The sequence below is a fragment of the Sapajus apella genome, unplaced genomic scaffold, assembly GCF_009761245.1.
Source record: "Sapajus apella isolate SASKATOON/1434 unplaced genomic scaffold, GSC_monkey_1.0 scaffold45, whole genome shotgun sequence".
Lineage (NCBI taxonomy): Eukaryota > Metazoa > Chordata > Mammalia > Primates > Cebidae > Sapajus > Sapajus apella.
Genome location: NW_022436985.1, coordinates 16,433,104 through 16,449,259, shown reverse-complemented (window position 1 = coordinate 16,449,259; position 16,156 = coordinate 16,433,104). Strand labels below are relative to the sequence as shown.

The 16,156-nt window shown below is 40.1% G+C and overlaps 1 non-coding gene across 1 annotated transcript; it reads left to right on the top strand.

Annotated features, from left to right (window-relative positions):
• The first annotated feature begins 8,846 nt into the window (after positions 1 to 8,846).
• LOC116524576 lies at positions 8,847 to 8,953 on the top strand. Its single transcript, XR_004257401.1, has one exon. It is a non-coding gene; the product is annotated as a U6 spliceosomal RNA (small nuclear RNA).
• The last annotated feature ends 7,203 nt before the right edge of the window (positions 8,954 to 16,156 follow it).

Sequence of the window (16,156 nt, the reverse complement as noted above, 5' to 3'; positions counted from 1 at the left end):
CCATGTAGATATTCATAACTAAGCAGAAGATCACCCAAGTAGAAAGAAGCTCATCAATGGCTTCATGATGGCCAAGTAGGCTATAATAAAATAATGTGAGGAGTAATTTATTTCTTAGTTCATGGAATCCTATGTGTTTGACTTGGACACATTAAGCTTTTCCCAAATCTACTCAAAACAAAACAAAAGTCAGAGACTCATGGAGACACAAACCCATCAATTACAGGATGGATATGTTAGTGAGGCAAAAAAGGGTTCTTATCAGAAATATATTAGGATGAATGTGCTCTTCTTCCTTTAGCTCTCTTCTTTTCCTTCTGCACAGTGAGCTTTCTTCATGTCTTAACTCCTATGTTGGCCTGGCAAGATGAAACCTAAGGACTTCTTACGATCAGGGGTTCCAGAAACTCAGGGGGCAAGACAGAGACTAATATAGATCACAGAGGAAAGTAGGCATGAAGATAGTGCAAATCTCTCATGTGTCCCTTTTATGGTAAGAATAGAAGCATCTGGTGGACATAAGCAAACATAAGCAAAAGAGATCAGGGAGTTCCCAACTTACAACTGTCTTGGCTTATACCTAAAGACAGAGAGGAAAAACATGTCCTCAAACAAGTCAACCCACTTCTGTATACCAAATTGTCAGATTTTAGTAAAGAGAGTACATTAGTCTTGAGTATTCTAAATCTATACTATGGCCAAGTATTCAGTGACTGGGAATTCCAAGCCACTCCCCATCCAAGAAACAATTTATAGAAACTTTAGGAAGCACTGAGATCCAGTTTCTCTTGTCTACAGTTCCCCTTACACAGGGTAATATTTAGGAGGTTAGAGAGCCCTCATGTTCCTCAGTAAGAAGTCTGATCTACCTTGAAATATCTGCTATATATTGTCACCCACATTTGACTTTGTATACAACTATCTCATCATTAAAACTCTCCCAATCAAGCAACCACTCTCCTCACTCCAAAATGTGCTTGTATACCCTTTGGTTCCAGCTTCCTGCACGCTGTAGCACAAAACTGACCATTCTGGAGGAGTTGCCTTATGAATTCCATTACATTGGGAATTAATAGGCAAATCTTCACTTAGGCTTCATATTAGTTCAGAGACATGAATGACATATGCTTATAAAATTTCAGGCATTGTAGAAGGTCTCACTACTCAAGTCACTCACAATATAGATAAGAAAAAAGTCCTGATCACACACAGTGCCATCATGGAGGAAGAACTCTGATATTGGGGCAGCAAAGGAAAAAATGACTGATTCCACCTTCAAAGCAGAGGAAGCGGGGTTGGAGGAAGGCTTCACAGAGGCTAGGCAAAAAAGGAAAAAGGCATTTCCTATCAAAGAACATTACATTAGGTTGGTGCAAACATAATTGCGGTTTTTACTTTGAAAGTAATGGCAAAAACCACAATTAACGTTTGCACCAACCTAATAAGTACATGATGGGGTCATAACAGTAACCAAGACCTGATTGGGGAATGTTAATCTCAAGTGGCAGAGGAGAAACAGAGAAAGCAGATTAAGCCAAAAGTGTGAAAGACTCTTAATTCTCTATTAAGGAATGTGGACTTTATTCTCTAGGCAATGAGTAGTCTTCAAAGATTTTAAAGCAAGAATGAGAGAAGCAGATTTCAAGGACCTGCCCTATATTTATTGTTAAATCCCATAACTGGATCCCACCCACCAATAAAACTCATTCATGCGGTGTTCTGGGAATGTATCTTTTATTGTCGCACTTTTTCAATTTTGCATACTTTCATCATTTCCCCTAGCTGGAATAACTTTCCCTACCTTTCTACTTTTCCAAAATCCATCCATCCCTCAAAACCCATGCAGGTCCTCTTTATCCAAAGAGCCTGCCCAGACCTTCCCCATTTTTCTCCAAAGGGACAGAGAAGACATCCAGGACTACAAGCTCTGGACAGGGATCAGCAGTTCTTTCACTCACTGGCTGTGGCTTGGAGGTATCCCCTTACCATCCTGGCTCTCTGGGCCAAAGTTTGTAAGTTCATTGGGGTGCAAAAGGAGGCAGGGAAGCAGGAATGCTTAGGTAATTCTTTAAGTTCACATCATATTCTACCAATCTTTCCTTTCTCTAAATTCATAGAACATGTTATGTACTTCAGTCATTTTTCTCTTAACCTTGGGTCCTATGGTTTGCATATTCAACATTTTTAGCACACAAAAGTCAATAAGTATCATTATGCAGCCATCAAAAACGATGAGTTTGGGTCCTTTGTAGGGACATGGATGAACCTGGAAACCATCATTCTCAGCAAACTGACAGAAGGGCAGAAGATCAAACACCGCATGTTCTCACTCATAGGCGGGTGTTGAACAATGAGAACACATGGACACAGGAGGGGAGCACTACACACTGGGGTCTGTTGGGGGGAAATAGGGGAGGGACGGTGGGGGATGGGGAGCTGGGGAGAGATAGCAAGGGGAGAAATGCCAGATGTAGGTGATGGGGAGGAAGGCAGCAAATCACACTGCCACGTGTGTACCTATGCAATAATTTTGCATGTTCTTCACATGTACCCCAAAACCTAAAATGCAATAAAATAAATAAATGGGGAAAAAAATAATAATAAGTATCATTGATTGGGTGACTGATCTGTCTGTCTCCTTGGAAAACCCTTTCAAGCAATTTCTTATATCAATTCTTCTTTTCATTGGCAGCTTATTGTGTCATTTCAAATTCAGAAGAAATAATTTCACTAAATAGCTTATTTTACTATTTTAAAATCAAAGGAAGGAATATTTTGAAAAGATAGAGAATTCTTTTTAGGGTTGGGGAACTGAGCCACGTGTGGACCTAGTCTGGCTATGGTCTTTGGTGACTAAGCAAGGAGATGCAATTCACTTTCTAATGAACTATAAGGATGTGAATAAAAATGGGAGCACAAGCAGCCACTGATCCTGGCCATAGTGCCCTGGTGCTACTTTTGCTTTCAGTTCAAAGGTCCATGTATCTGTGTAAAAGCAAACATACTAAAACCTGAAGACTCATGGGTCATTAGTGAGCTTGTTTCACAGACCGAGTGACAGCTCCTCATGACTCTAGATTGGTCTGAAAATGTCTAGAACTCTGTATTAAATTCCTACCACATCACTATGCTTACTGACTATGTCCACTAAAAAAAAAAAAAAGCAATTAAATCCAGTGAACGTATTATTATATATCTCCAATTATTATATATTTCCAATATTCCAAACACTATTAGGAACCAGATAAATTAAAAGTATTTTCATTGGTGCTCTGCTAAGATGGCCGAATAGGAACAGCTCCTGAGCACAGTTCCCAGCAAGAGTGATGTAGAGGACGAGTGATCACCACATTTCCAACTGAGGTACCAGATGCATCTCCATGGGACTGGTTGGACAGTGGGTGTAGGCCAAGGAGGGCGAGCCAATGCAGGGTGGGGCATTGCCTCACCCCGGAAGTGCAGCAGACCGGAGGACACCCCTTCCTACCCTACAGAGGCCATCAGGGGCTTTTCTGGCCACTCCAGCACTCTTGTTCAGATACTGCACTTCTCCTGTGGTCTTTACAGCCCACAGACCAGGAGATTCCCACTGGCTGACAAGCGCCGCCGGTTTCCAGCACAAAAACCCAACACAAATATGGGTGGCCATTTTAACTGGTGCCTGCAATGCCTGCAAGACAGAGCCACATATTCCCCTGAAAAAGAGGGAGCTGAAAGCGGAGAGGGAGGTGATCTGGCTTGGCGGGTACCACCCCAACAAAGATCAGCAATCTGAAACAAATTTTGCAGACAGCACAGCAGCTTGAGCTCCCTGACCCTGGATGGTCGAGCTCCATGGGGGGAATGGTGTTTGCCATTACTGAGGCAGTCTGCCATTACTGAGTCAGTCCGCCATTACTGAGGCAGTCCACCATTACCAAGGCAGTCCACCATTACCGAGGTAGTTCTAACCTTACATGTGTAAACAAAGCTGCAAGGATGTTTACACAGCAGCTGGGCAGAGCCCACTTCAGCTCAGCAATGCCTCTGCAGGCAGACTGTGATGAGATTCTCTCCTTGCTGGGCAGGGCATCTCTGAAAAAAGGCAGCAGCTCATCAGGGACTTATAAATAAAGCCCTACCTTCCTGGGACAGAGCACCTGAAAAAAGAGGTGATTGTGAGTTCTGCTGCAGCAGACTTAAATGTCCCTGCCCAGCAGCTCAGAAGAGAGCAATGGAGCTCCCAGCACAGCACTTGAGCTCTGACAAGGGACAGACTGCCTCCTCAAGTGGCTCCCTGACCCCTGTATATCCAAAGAGGCAGATCATAAAGGACAGCTCTGGCTGACATCTGGCAGTTACCCTCTGGGATGAAGATGCCAGAAGGAATAGGCAGCAACCCTTACTGTTCTGCAGCCCTGGTGGGTGATCCCTAGGCAAGCAAGTTCTGGAGTGGATCTCCAGCAGTCCTGCAGCAGAGAGGCCTGACTGTTAGAAGGAAAACTAAAAACAGCAAGAAATAGCTTCAACATCAACAGAAAGGACATCCACTAAGAGACCCCAACCGAAAGTCACCAACTTCAAGGACCAAAGGTAGATAAATCCATGAAGGTGGGAATAAACCAGAGAAAAAAGGATGAAATCACCAAAAACCAGATTGCCTTTCCTCCTCCAAGGGATCAGAACTCCTCACCAGCAAGGGAACAAAACTGGATGGAGAATGAGTTTGATGAATTGACAGAAGCAGCCTTCAGAAGGTAAGTAATAACAAACTTCTCTGAGCTAAAGGAACATGTTCTAACCCAATGCAAAGAAACTAAAAACATTGAAAAATGGTTAGAGAAAATGCTAACTAAAATAACCAGCTTAGAGAAGAATATAAATGACTTGATGGAGCTGAAAAACACAACATGAGAACTTCATGAAGCATACACAAGTTTCAATAGCTGAATTGATCAAGCAGAAGAAAGGATATCAGAGACTGAAGATCAACTCAATGAAATAAAATGAGAAGGCAAGATTAGAGAAAAAAGAGTAAAAAGAAATGAACAAAGCCTACAAGAAATATGGGATTATGTGAAAAGACCTAATCTACACTTGATCGGTGTACGTGAATATGATGGGGAAAATAAATCCAAGCTGGAAAACACTCTTCAGGATATTATCCAGGAAAACTTCCTCAACCTAGCAAGGCAGGCCACCATACAAGTCCAGGAAATACAGAAAACACCACAAAGATATTCCTCAAGAAGAGCAACCCCAAGGCATATAAACATCAGATTAACTAGGGTTGAAATGAAGGAAAAAGTGCTAAGGGCAGCCAGAGAGAAAGGCTGGGTTACCCACAAAGGGAAGCCCATCAGACATAGCAGATCTCTTGGCAGAAATCCTACAAACCAGAACAGAGTCGGGGCCAATATTCAACAACCTTAAAGGAAAGAACTTTCAACCCAGAATTTCATATCCAGCCAAACCAAGCTTCATAAGTGAAGGAGAAATAAAGCCCTTTACAGACAAGCAATTGCTGAGAGATTTCATCACCACCAGGCCTGCCTTGCAAGAGCTCCTGAAGGAAGCACTAAACATGGAAAGGAACAGCCAGTACTAGCCACTGCAAAAACGTACCAAATGGTAAAGAGCATTGACACAATGAAGAAACTGCATCAACTAACAGGCAATGCAACCACCTAGTATCAAAATGGCAGGAACAAATTCATACATAGCAATATTAATCTTAAATGTATATGGGCTAAATGTCCCAATCAAAAGACACAGACTGGCAAATTGGATAAAAAGTCAAGACCCATCATTGTGCTGTATTCAGGAAACCCATCTCATGTGCAAAGACACGTATAGACTGAAAATAAAAGGATGGAGGAATATTTACGAAGCAAATAGAGAGCAGAAAAAAGCAGGGGTTGCAATCATAGTCTCTGATAAAATAGACTTTAAACCAACAAAGATCAAAAGAGACAAAGAAGGGCATTACATAATGGTAAAAGGATCAATGCAACAAGAAGAGCTAACTATCCTAAATATATATGCACCCAATACAGGAGCACCCAGATACATAAAGCAAATTCTTAATGGCCTACAAAGAGACTTAGACTCCCACACAATAATAGTGGGAGACTTTAACACTCCACTGTCAATATTAGACAGATCAACCAGACAGAAAATTAACAAGGATATCTAGGATTTGAACTCAGATTTGGGCCAAGCAAACCTCATACACATCTACAGAACTCTCTACCCCAAATCCACAGAATATACATTCTTCTCAGCACCACATTGCACTTACTCTAAAATTGACCACATAATTAGAAGTAAATCACTCCTCAGCAAATGCAAAAGAACATAAGTTATAACAACCAGTCTCTCAGACCACAGTGCAATCAAATTAGAACTCAGGATTAAGAAACTTACTCAAAATTGCACAACTACGTGGAAACTGAACAACCTGCTCCTGAATGACCACTGGATAAACAATGAAATGAAGGCAGAAATAAAGATGTTCTTCAAAACCAATGAGAATGAAGACACAACATACCAAAATCCCTGGGACACATTTAAAGCAGTGTCTAGAGGGAAATTTAAAGCAATAAATGTCCATATGAGAAGTGAGGAAAGATCTAAAATTGACACCCTATCATCGAAATTAAAAGAGCTAGAGGAGCAAGATCAAACAAATTCAAAGCTAGCAGAAGACAAGACATAACTAAGATCAGAGCAGAAATGAAGGAGATAGAGACACAAAAAACACTTCAAAAAATCAATAAATCCAGGAGCTGGTTTTTTGATAAGATCAACAAAATAGATAGACCACTAGCCAGATTAATAAAAAAGAAAAGAGAGAAGAATCAAATAGATGCAATAAAAAATTATAAAGGGGATATCACCATTGATTCCACAGAAATACAAACTACTATCAGAGATTACTATGAGCAACTCTATGCACGTAAACCAGTAAATCTAGAAGAAATAGATAAATTTCTGAACACTTACACCCTCCCAAGACTAAACCAGGAAGAAGCTGAATCCCTGAATAGACCAAGAACAAGGTCTGAAGTTGAGACAGCAATTAATAGTCTGTCAACGAAAAAAAGTCCAGGTCCAGATGGGTTCACAGCCAAATTCTACCAGATGTACAAAAATGAACTGGTACCATTCCTTCTGAAATTATTCAAAACAATACAAAAAGAGGGAATCCCCCCTAACTCATTTTATGAGACCAACATCATCTTGATACCAAAACCTGGCAGAGATACGACTAAAAAAAAAATTTCAGGCCAATATCCATGATTAACATTGATGCAAAAATCTTCAATAAAACATTGGTAAGCCAAATGCAACAGCACATCAAATAGCTTATCCATCACTATCACGTAGGTTTCAATGTGGAGATGCAAGGCTGGTTCAACATATGCAAATCTATAAACGTAATCCATCACATAAACAGAACCAAAGACAAAAACCACATGATTAACTCAATAGATGCAGAGAAGGCCTTCAACAAAATTCAACAGCGCTTTATGCTAAAAACCAAGGGCTTAATAAAATAGATATCGATGGATCGTATCTTAAAATAATAAAAGCTATTTATGACAAACCCACAGCAAATATCATACTGCATGTGCAAAAATTGGAAGCATTCCCTTTGAAAACTGGCACTAGACAAGGGTGCCCTCTCTCACTATTTCTATTCAACAAAGTATTGGATGTTCTATCCAGAGCAATCAGGCAAGAAAAAGAAATAATGGGTATTCAATTAGAAAAAGAGTAAGTCAAATTGTCTCTATTTGCAGATAACATGATTATATATTTAGAAAACCCCATCATCTCAGCCCAAAATCTCCTTAAGATGATAAGTAACATCAGCAAAGTCTCAGGATACAAAAACCAGTGTGCAAAAATCACAAGCATTCCTATACACCAACAAACAGAGAGCTAAAACGTGAGCGAAATCCCATTCACAATTGCTACAAAGAGAATAAAATACCTAGGAATACAACTAACAAAGGGTGTGAAGGACCTCTTCAAGGAGAACTACAAACCACTGCTCAACAAAATGAGAGAGGACACAAACAGATGGAAAAAGATTCCATGCTCACAGTTAGGAAGAATCAATATTGTGAAAATGACCATACTGCCCAAAGTAATTTATAGATTCAACGCAATCCCCATCAAACTACCATTGATGTTCTTTACAGAACTGGAAAAAAACAACCTTAAACTTCATGTGAAACCAAAGAACGGCCCGCATAGCCAAGAGAATCCTAAGCAAAAGAACAAAGCTGGAGGCATCACGCTACCTGACTTCAAACTATTCTACAAAGCCACAGTAATCAAAACAGCATGGTACTGGTACCAAAACAGAGATATAGATCAATGGAACAAAACAGAGAACTTGGAAGTAAAGCCACACATCTACAACCATCTGATCTTTGACAAACCTGACAAAAACAAGCAATGAGGAAAGGATTCCCTGTTTAATAAATGGTGTTGGGAAAACTCACCAGTCATGTGCATAAAGCTGAAACTGAGCCCCTTCCTTACACCTTATACAAAAATTAACTCCAGATGGATTAAAGATTTAAACATAATACCTAACACCATAAAAACCCTAGAAGAAAACCTAGGCAATACCATTCAGGACATAGGCATAAGCAAGGACTTCTTGACTAAAACACCAAAAGCAATGGCAACAAAAGCCAAAATAGGCAAATGGTATCTAATTAAACTTAAAAGCTTCTGTACAGCAAAAGAAACAATCATTAGAGTGAACTGACAACCAACAGAATGGGAAAAAAATTTGCAATCTACCCATCTGACAACAGACTAATATCCAGAATCTATAAGGAACTAAAGTGCTTGCTTCGGCAGCACATATACTAAAATTGGAACGATGTAGAGAAGATTAGCATGACCCCTGCACAAGGATGACATGCAAATTCATGAAGCGTTCCATATTTTTCAGATGCTGGAGAGGATGTGGAGAAATAGGAACACTTTTACACTGTTGGTGGGAGTGTAAGTTAGTTCAACCATTGTGGAAGACAGTGTGGCGATTCCTCAAGGACCTAGAAATAGAAATTCCATTTGACCCAGCAATCCCATTACTGGGTATATATCCAAAGGATTATAAATCATTCTACTATAAGGACACATGCACACGAATGTTCATTGCAGCACTGTTTACAATAGCAAAGACCTGGAACCAACCCAAATGCCCATCGATGATAGACTGGACAGGGAAAATGTGGCACATATTCACCATGGAATATTATGCAGCCATCAAAAACGATGAGTTCGTGTCCTTTATAGGGACATGGATGAACCTGGAAACCATCATTCTCAGCAAACTGACACAAGAGCAGAAGATCAAACGCTGCATGCTGTCACTCATAGGCGGGTGTTGAACAATGAGAACACATGGACACAGGGAGGGGAGCACTACACACTGGGGTCTGTTGGGGGGAAATAGGGGAGGGACTGTGGGGGGTGGGGAGTTGGGGAGAGATAGCAGGGGGAGAAATGCCAGATATGGGTGATGGGGAGGAAGGCAGAAAATCACGCTGCCACATGTGTACCTATGCAACAATCTTGCATGTCCTTCACATGTACCCCAAAACCTAAAATGTAATATAATAAATTAAAAAAAAAAAAATATATATATATATATATATGGAACTAAAAACAAATATACAAGAAAAAAACAAACAACTTCATCAAAAAGTGGGTGAAGGATATGAACAGACACTTTTCAAAAGAATAACTTTATATGGCCAACAAACATATGAAAAAATGCTTATTATCATTGGTCATAAGAGAAATGCAAATCAAAACCACATTGAGATACCATCTCATGCCAGTTAGAATGGCGATCGTTAAAAAATCTGGAGACAACAGATGCTGGAGAGGATTTGGAGAAATAGGAACGCTTTTACACTGTTGGTGGGAGTGTAAATCAGTTCAACCATTGTGGAAGACAGTGTGGGAATTCCTCAAGGATCTAGAAATAGAAATACTCTTTGACCCAGCAATTCCATTACTGGGTATATACCCAAAGGATTATATTTATTTATTTTATTTTTTTTTTTGAGACGGAGTTTCGCTCTTGTTACCCAGGCTGGAGTGCAATGGCGCGATCTCGGCTCACCGCAACCTCCGCCTCCTGGGTTCAGGCAATTCTCCTGCCTCAGCCTCCTGAGTAGCTGGGATTACAGGCACGCGCCACCATGCCCAGCTAATTTTTTGTAGTTTTTAGTAGAGACGGGGTTTCACCATGTTGACCAGGATGGTCTCGATCTCTTGACCTTGTGATCCACCCGCCTCGGCTTCCCAAAGTGCTGGGATTACAGGCGTGAGCCACCGCGCCCGGCCACCCAAAGGATTATAAATTGATCTATTATAAAGACACATGCACATGTATGTTCATTATGACACTGTTTACAATAGCAAAGACTTTAAACCAACCCAGATGCCCATCAAAGATAGACTGGATAAAGAAAATGTGGCACATATACACTATGGAATACTATGCAGCCATAAAAAAGGATGAGTTCATGTCCTTTGCTGGGACATGGATGAAGCTGGAAACCATCATTCTCAGCAAACTGACACAAGAACAGAAAACCAAACACTGCATGTTCTCACTTATAGTGAGTGTTGAACAATGAGAATACATGGACACAGGGAGGGCAACATGACACACTGGGGTCCGTTGGGGTGTGGGGGGCTAGGGAGGTATAGCAGGGGTTGGGGAGATTGGGGAGGGATAGGATTATGAGAAATACCTAATGTAGGTGTTGGGGGGATGGAGACAGCAAACCACTATGTAACAATCCTGCAAGATCTGCACATGTACCCCAGAACTTAAAGTAAAATTTTAAAAAAAAGAAAAAAATACTTTCATTTATGAGCTTTTATTATACTATGGACTAGGGTTTGTACTAAGCATTTTATCTATATTATATAATTGTTATAATGTTTTATTAGTGACTTACTATCTTCATTTGTCATGGAAAAAAACAAGGGAAAAGAACTTTTTCAGGGCCACATAGATATTAAAGAGCAGGATTCATACCTAGTTCTGACTCTAAATGTGTGCTCCTAACCTATTTGTCATCCTCCTTCCACTCCTCAGGATGCTCTACCTAGTAAACTGGTTAAGGAATCTGAAATTTTGATTCAGGGTCCTGGAGGCTGAGTTTAGATGTAGGCAACTACAACAGTGGAAGAACAACCAAAGCAAAGAAAGGAAAACACAAAAGCAGAGACACGGATGAGTTCATAGAGCATGGGTTCTCAGCTAATGAAGCCCAAAGTAGCTAACTCACCAGATTCTAGTTCCTCCTTATCAGCCTTGTCAGGACCAGGGATGGGCCACAGTGCTCAGCCACAGTAGTTTGCATTTGGCACCAGTGTCAAACAGGATCTAGACAGATTCTTGGACTATTTACAAAGCTGTTTTTTCTAGGTTGGCTCCAGGCATCAGAATTGAGGCTGGGTTTGGGGATATGGGGTAGCACATTGTCCAAAGTGAGGCCTTCTCCACAAATCTTTTTAAGGAAATATATTGACATGTGATATTCTTAAGTCTACAATGAAAAGGCATGAGAGAAGGAAAAGTAAGACCTGTAAGCAAAGGGAGACAAAGGATGGCACCATTTTACCTACATTCTCCTCTAACTAACAGGCTCGCTCTTCCTTACATTAGACCTCAAGGAACCTGGGGCTGTGGGCTCTGCCAAGCTTGGCCCCTGCATATTTCATCTGCCAATCTCCGGCATGTTCCCCCTTTATCTCCTGACTGAGAAAAGCACGTTTTGATCTAGCCTACAGCAACAGTCCTGACTTGCCTTTGAGTCTGCCTTCTTCACTTTTCATAACACAGCTCTGACTCTAGCCTGCCCCACTGTCTCTGCCCATTAATCCTTTTCTCTCAGTCCTGCTCATGCCTGAAAGTGTCTACAGTAGCTTTTCCGGAAAAGTGCAGATTCTTCACCTGTTCTAAGTAAGCATCTGCTTCTAATTTAGCTAAGAACTGGGTTGACCTCAGAAAAATCATGTGGAGGCAGCATATACAGTGAAGGCAAGAGGACTCATTGGATGGCACCACAGAGCTCCGGGACAGAAATGGTGAAGGCTGAACTAGCATAGGACCCAGAGCATGGAACACAGTAAGAGATATCATGGAGGACTAACTAATCTTGGCCACTCTACTACACCATCAGATCGAATGTGGATTAAGTGAGCTGATACATGTAACACTTAGAATAGTGCCTGTTACATAAAAGTGATACAATAAATATTAGGTATAATTTTCATTCACCATATGTACTGCAGTTTGCCTTGGTGTCTGAATAATGCTCTCTATTACTGGTATTCATTATTCAGTCGGGGAATTATGTCTTAATCTCCATAAGAAGCATAATGTAATTTGCTGTAAAATGTTACCACCCTACTTGCTGCCCCTACTTAATATTGTACCTACCATGGACCACAAAATTAATTCATATTCAGGTACAGGTTACAGAGACAATTTGCTATATTGCAGTAGAATTTGTAAAAACCAAATTTGTTCAAAGTGAGTACAGGATGGTTCATTTTGGAATTAACTTCCCACATTCTTGGCTTAAAGAAGTTATGCTAACCCATATCCTAGTCACCTCTGGCCAGTTATTCAGCACTAGTTCCATATTGTAACGCATTATGTAATCACTGCACCACATTCCTGATTTATCTCTGTCTCTCTCCATCTTTAGGAGTTTTTGTCATCTCCTCAGGCAGGTGACAGGATTTTCTACATTTCCTGAAGAGGTAAAAGGAAGTTCTATGTGGCTATGCCATGCAATGCCTGACTTCCAATAACATTTTGTCATCATTTAGAAAAATGAAAACTGTGGCTTTTGTCCAGGAATAGGGCAAGGATTTTTTTTTTCTGCATGTCCTGAAGCCCTCACGTCTGTTTCAGTCAATATTTACCTGTTAGCCCAAAACATGTTGATGTTGAGCTCAGAGGAATTAAATCGATCTATTTTTCTTCCACCTTGTTGGACCTTTTGTTAGCTATAGCTCTTTGTGAGCTGAATACTTTTAAATGACATGCACAGCAGAAACCCTTTATTCTACAGGACAAAGGGACTGGATTTACACTTGCCTTAGGAGCTCAACAACTGGGATTCATTAGGCTGTTACAATCTATAGTTGCAGCAATTCCGGGAACATCATTAGACTTACAGGGCACTGAACCCATGTAATCAATAGGTATTATGAGAAGATTCTTCAGTATCTGAGAAAATAATATTTTAAAATGCATTTAGGCAGCCATAATACTATGTAATCAAACAATTTTTATTGATTTTGGCTCCTGGGATTTCTTCTCCTTTTTTTTTTTTTTTTTTGAGACGGAGTCTCACTCTGTTGCCCAGGCTGGAGTACAGTGGCACGATGGCATGACTTTGGCTCACTTCAGCCTCCATCTCCCCGGCTCAAGTAATTCTCCTGCCTCAGCCTCCTGAGTAGCTGGGATTATAGGTACATGCCACCATTCCTGGCCAACTTTTGTATTTTTAGTAGAGACAGGGTTTCACCATGTTGGTCAGTCTGGTCTCGATCTCCTGACCTCGTGATCTGCCTGCCTTGGCCTCCCAAAGTGCTGGGATTACAGGTGTGAACCATCATGCCCGGCTCTTCTCCTTTCTTTATTGGCATGACATATGTTTGACAGTAGTTTGTCTCCTCAGTAATACATTATATCTTGTACGTATGAATAGGATTCTTTTTTGAATGTATATGGTAACTTTAGTTCTGTTGGGGCCTTATCTTCACTTGTCCTCTTCGTTGGGGTTCTGCATGAATTTTCCAACTTACATTTGTTTTCTACCCATTTGCCCTCTGCTTCTTACTATACTTATGCAGTGATTAGTTGAGAAACAACAAAACAAAATTCACTCCTTCCAGATTCTTCCCCTCTTAATGTTCCAAAGAGAAGATTCCATCCTACCAGTAAACAAAAGCTACATAAAACCAGAAAAGACTTTCCTGTAAAATCTCAGCACAAATATTCAGGGGAAATTAGTATAGTGAGAAATCACTTCTAATAAGTACGTATGTAACAAAAACAACACAGACCTTTCTGGGGCGGGTGTAGCAAAGACTATCAATTATATCAATGGTAGTAGCCCTTTCTAATTGTAAAAGTGGTCTAGTTTTATAAAACAGAATCATACACATATAACATATTCCACTTTCATCTTTCTAAGATGATCACCAAAAATAATTCACAGTAGGGCTCTCAAAATGGTTTTCCCTTGGTGCATTTTAAATGATTATTTTATAATAATACACAAAATTTGAAAAACATATTACATTTGCTAAGATAAGTCCCACCCAATTGCAGTATAAGATGAGAGACGAACCCAATCTGGAACAAAGAAACCTGTACAACTACAAAAGCAGTAGAGACAAGTCAGGCAGTCAACATATAAGTGCTGAATGCTTGCTCTATGCTGGACACCTCTGTGTTATGGATACAGAATAAATATAAGAAGGAGAAGACAATGTTACTAATCTCAAGTTTAAATCAGTGGCTACATTACCAATAGAACATTTAATTTCTCATTTTGGGTTTGTTTTACTGTGTTTAATTTTTCTTCCAAGAAACAATGGTATATATTTGTGTTTAATGAAATGGGTCTACCATTAAAATATTTCTGTTTGGTTTTTAGTTTTGAATAAAACTAGAATAGAATAAAACCAGAATAAAAAGAATAGGAGGCATGGTGGCATGGACCTGTAATCCCAGCTACTTGAGAGAGACTGAGGTGGGGAGATTGCTTGAGCCCAGTGTTTCAGACCAGCCTGGACAACGTAGTGAGACCCTGCCTCATAAAAAAACATTTAGAATTAATAAGATAATATACCCCAAAAGTAAACTCAACCCTCCATTTCTATTAAGGCAGGAAATAACTAAAAAAAGTTTTTTAAATTTTCTTTTTTTTAATTTGTACTTTAGGTTCTGGGGTACATGTGCAGATCATGCAGGATTGTTGCATAGATACACACATGGCAATGTGGTTTGCTGCCTCCATCCCCCCGTCACCTACATCTGGCATTTCTCCCCACGTTATTATCCCTCCCCAAACTCCCCACCCACCCCCGCTGTCCCTCTCTTGCCCCCCCCAACAGACACCAGTGTGTGATGCTCCCCTCCCTGTGTCCATGTGTTCTCATTGTTCAACACTGCCTATGAGTGGGAACACGCGGCATTTGATTTTCTGTTCTTGTGTCAGTTTGCTGAGAATTATGGTTTTCAGATTCATTCATATCCCTACAAAGGACACAAACTCATCATTTTTTAAGGCTGCATAGTATTCCATGGTGTATATGTACCATATTTTCCTTGTCCAGTCTATCACTGATGGGCATTTGGATTGGTTCCAGGTCTTTACTATTGTAAACAGTACCACTGTGAACATACATGTGAATGTGTCTTTATAATAGAACGATTTATAATCCTTTGGGTATATACCCAGTAATGGGATTGCTGGGTCAAATGGAATTTCTATTTCTAAGTCCTTGAGGAAGCGCCACACTGTCTTCCACAAAGGTTGAACTAATTTACACTCCCACCAACAGTGTAAAAGTGTTCCTATTTCTCCACATCATCTCCAGCATCTGTTGTCTCCAGATTTTTTAATTATCACCATTCTAACTGGCATGAGGTGGTATCTCAATGTGGTTTTGATTTGCATTTCTCTAATAATCAGTGATAATGAGCATTTTTTCATATGTTTGTTGGCCTCATGTATGTCTTCTTTTGAAAAGTGTCTGTTCATGTCCTTTGCCCACTTTTGGATGGGTTTGTTTTTTTCGTGTAAATCTGTTTCAGTTCCTTATAGATTCTGAATATCAGTCCTTTGTCAAATGGGTAGATTGTAAAAATTTTTTCCCATTCTGTTGGTTGATGGTTCACTCTAATGATTGCTTCTTTTGCTGTACAGAAGCTTTTAAGTTTAATTAGATACCATTTGTCTATTTTAGCTTTTGTTGCCAATGCTTTTTGTGTTTTAGTCATGAAGTCCTTGCCTATGCCTATGTCCTGAATGGTATTGCCTAGATTTTCTTCTAGGGTTTTTATGGTGTTAGGTCTTATGTTTAAGTCTTTAATCCA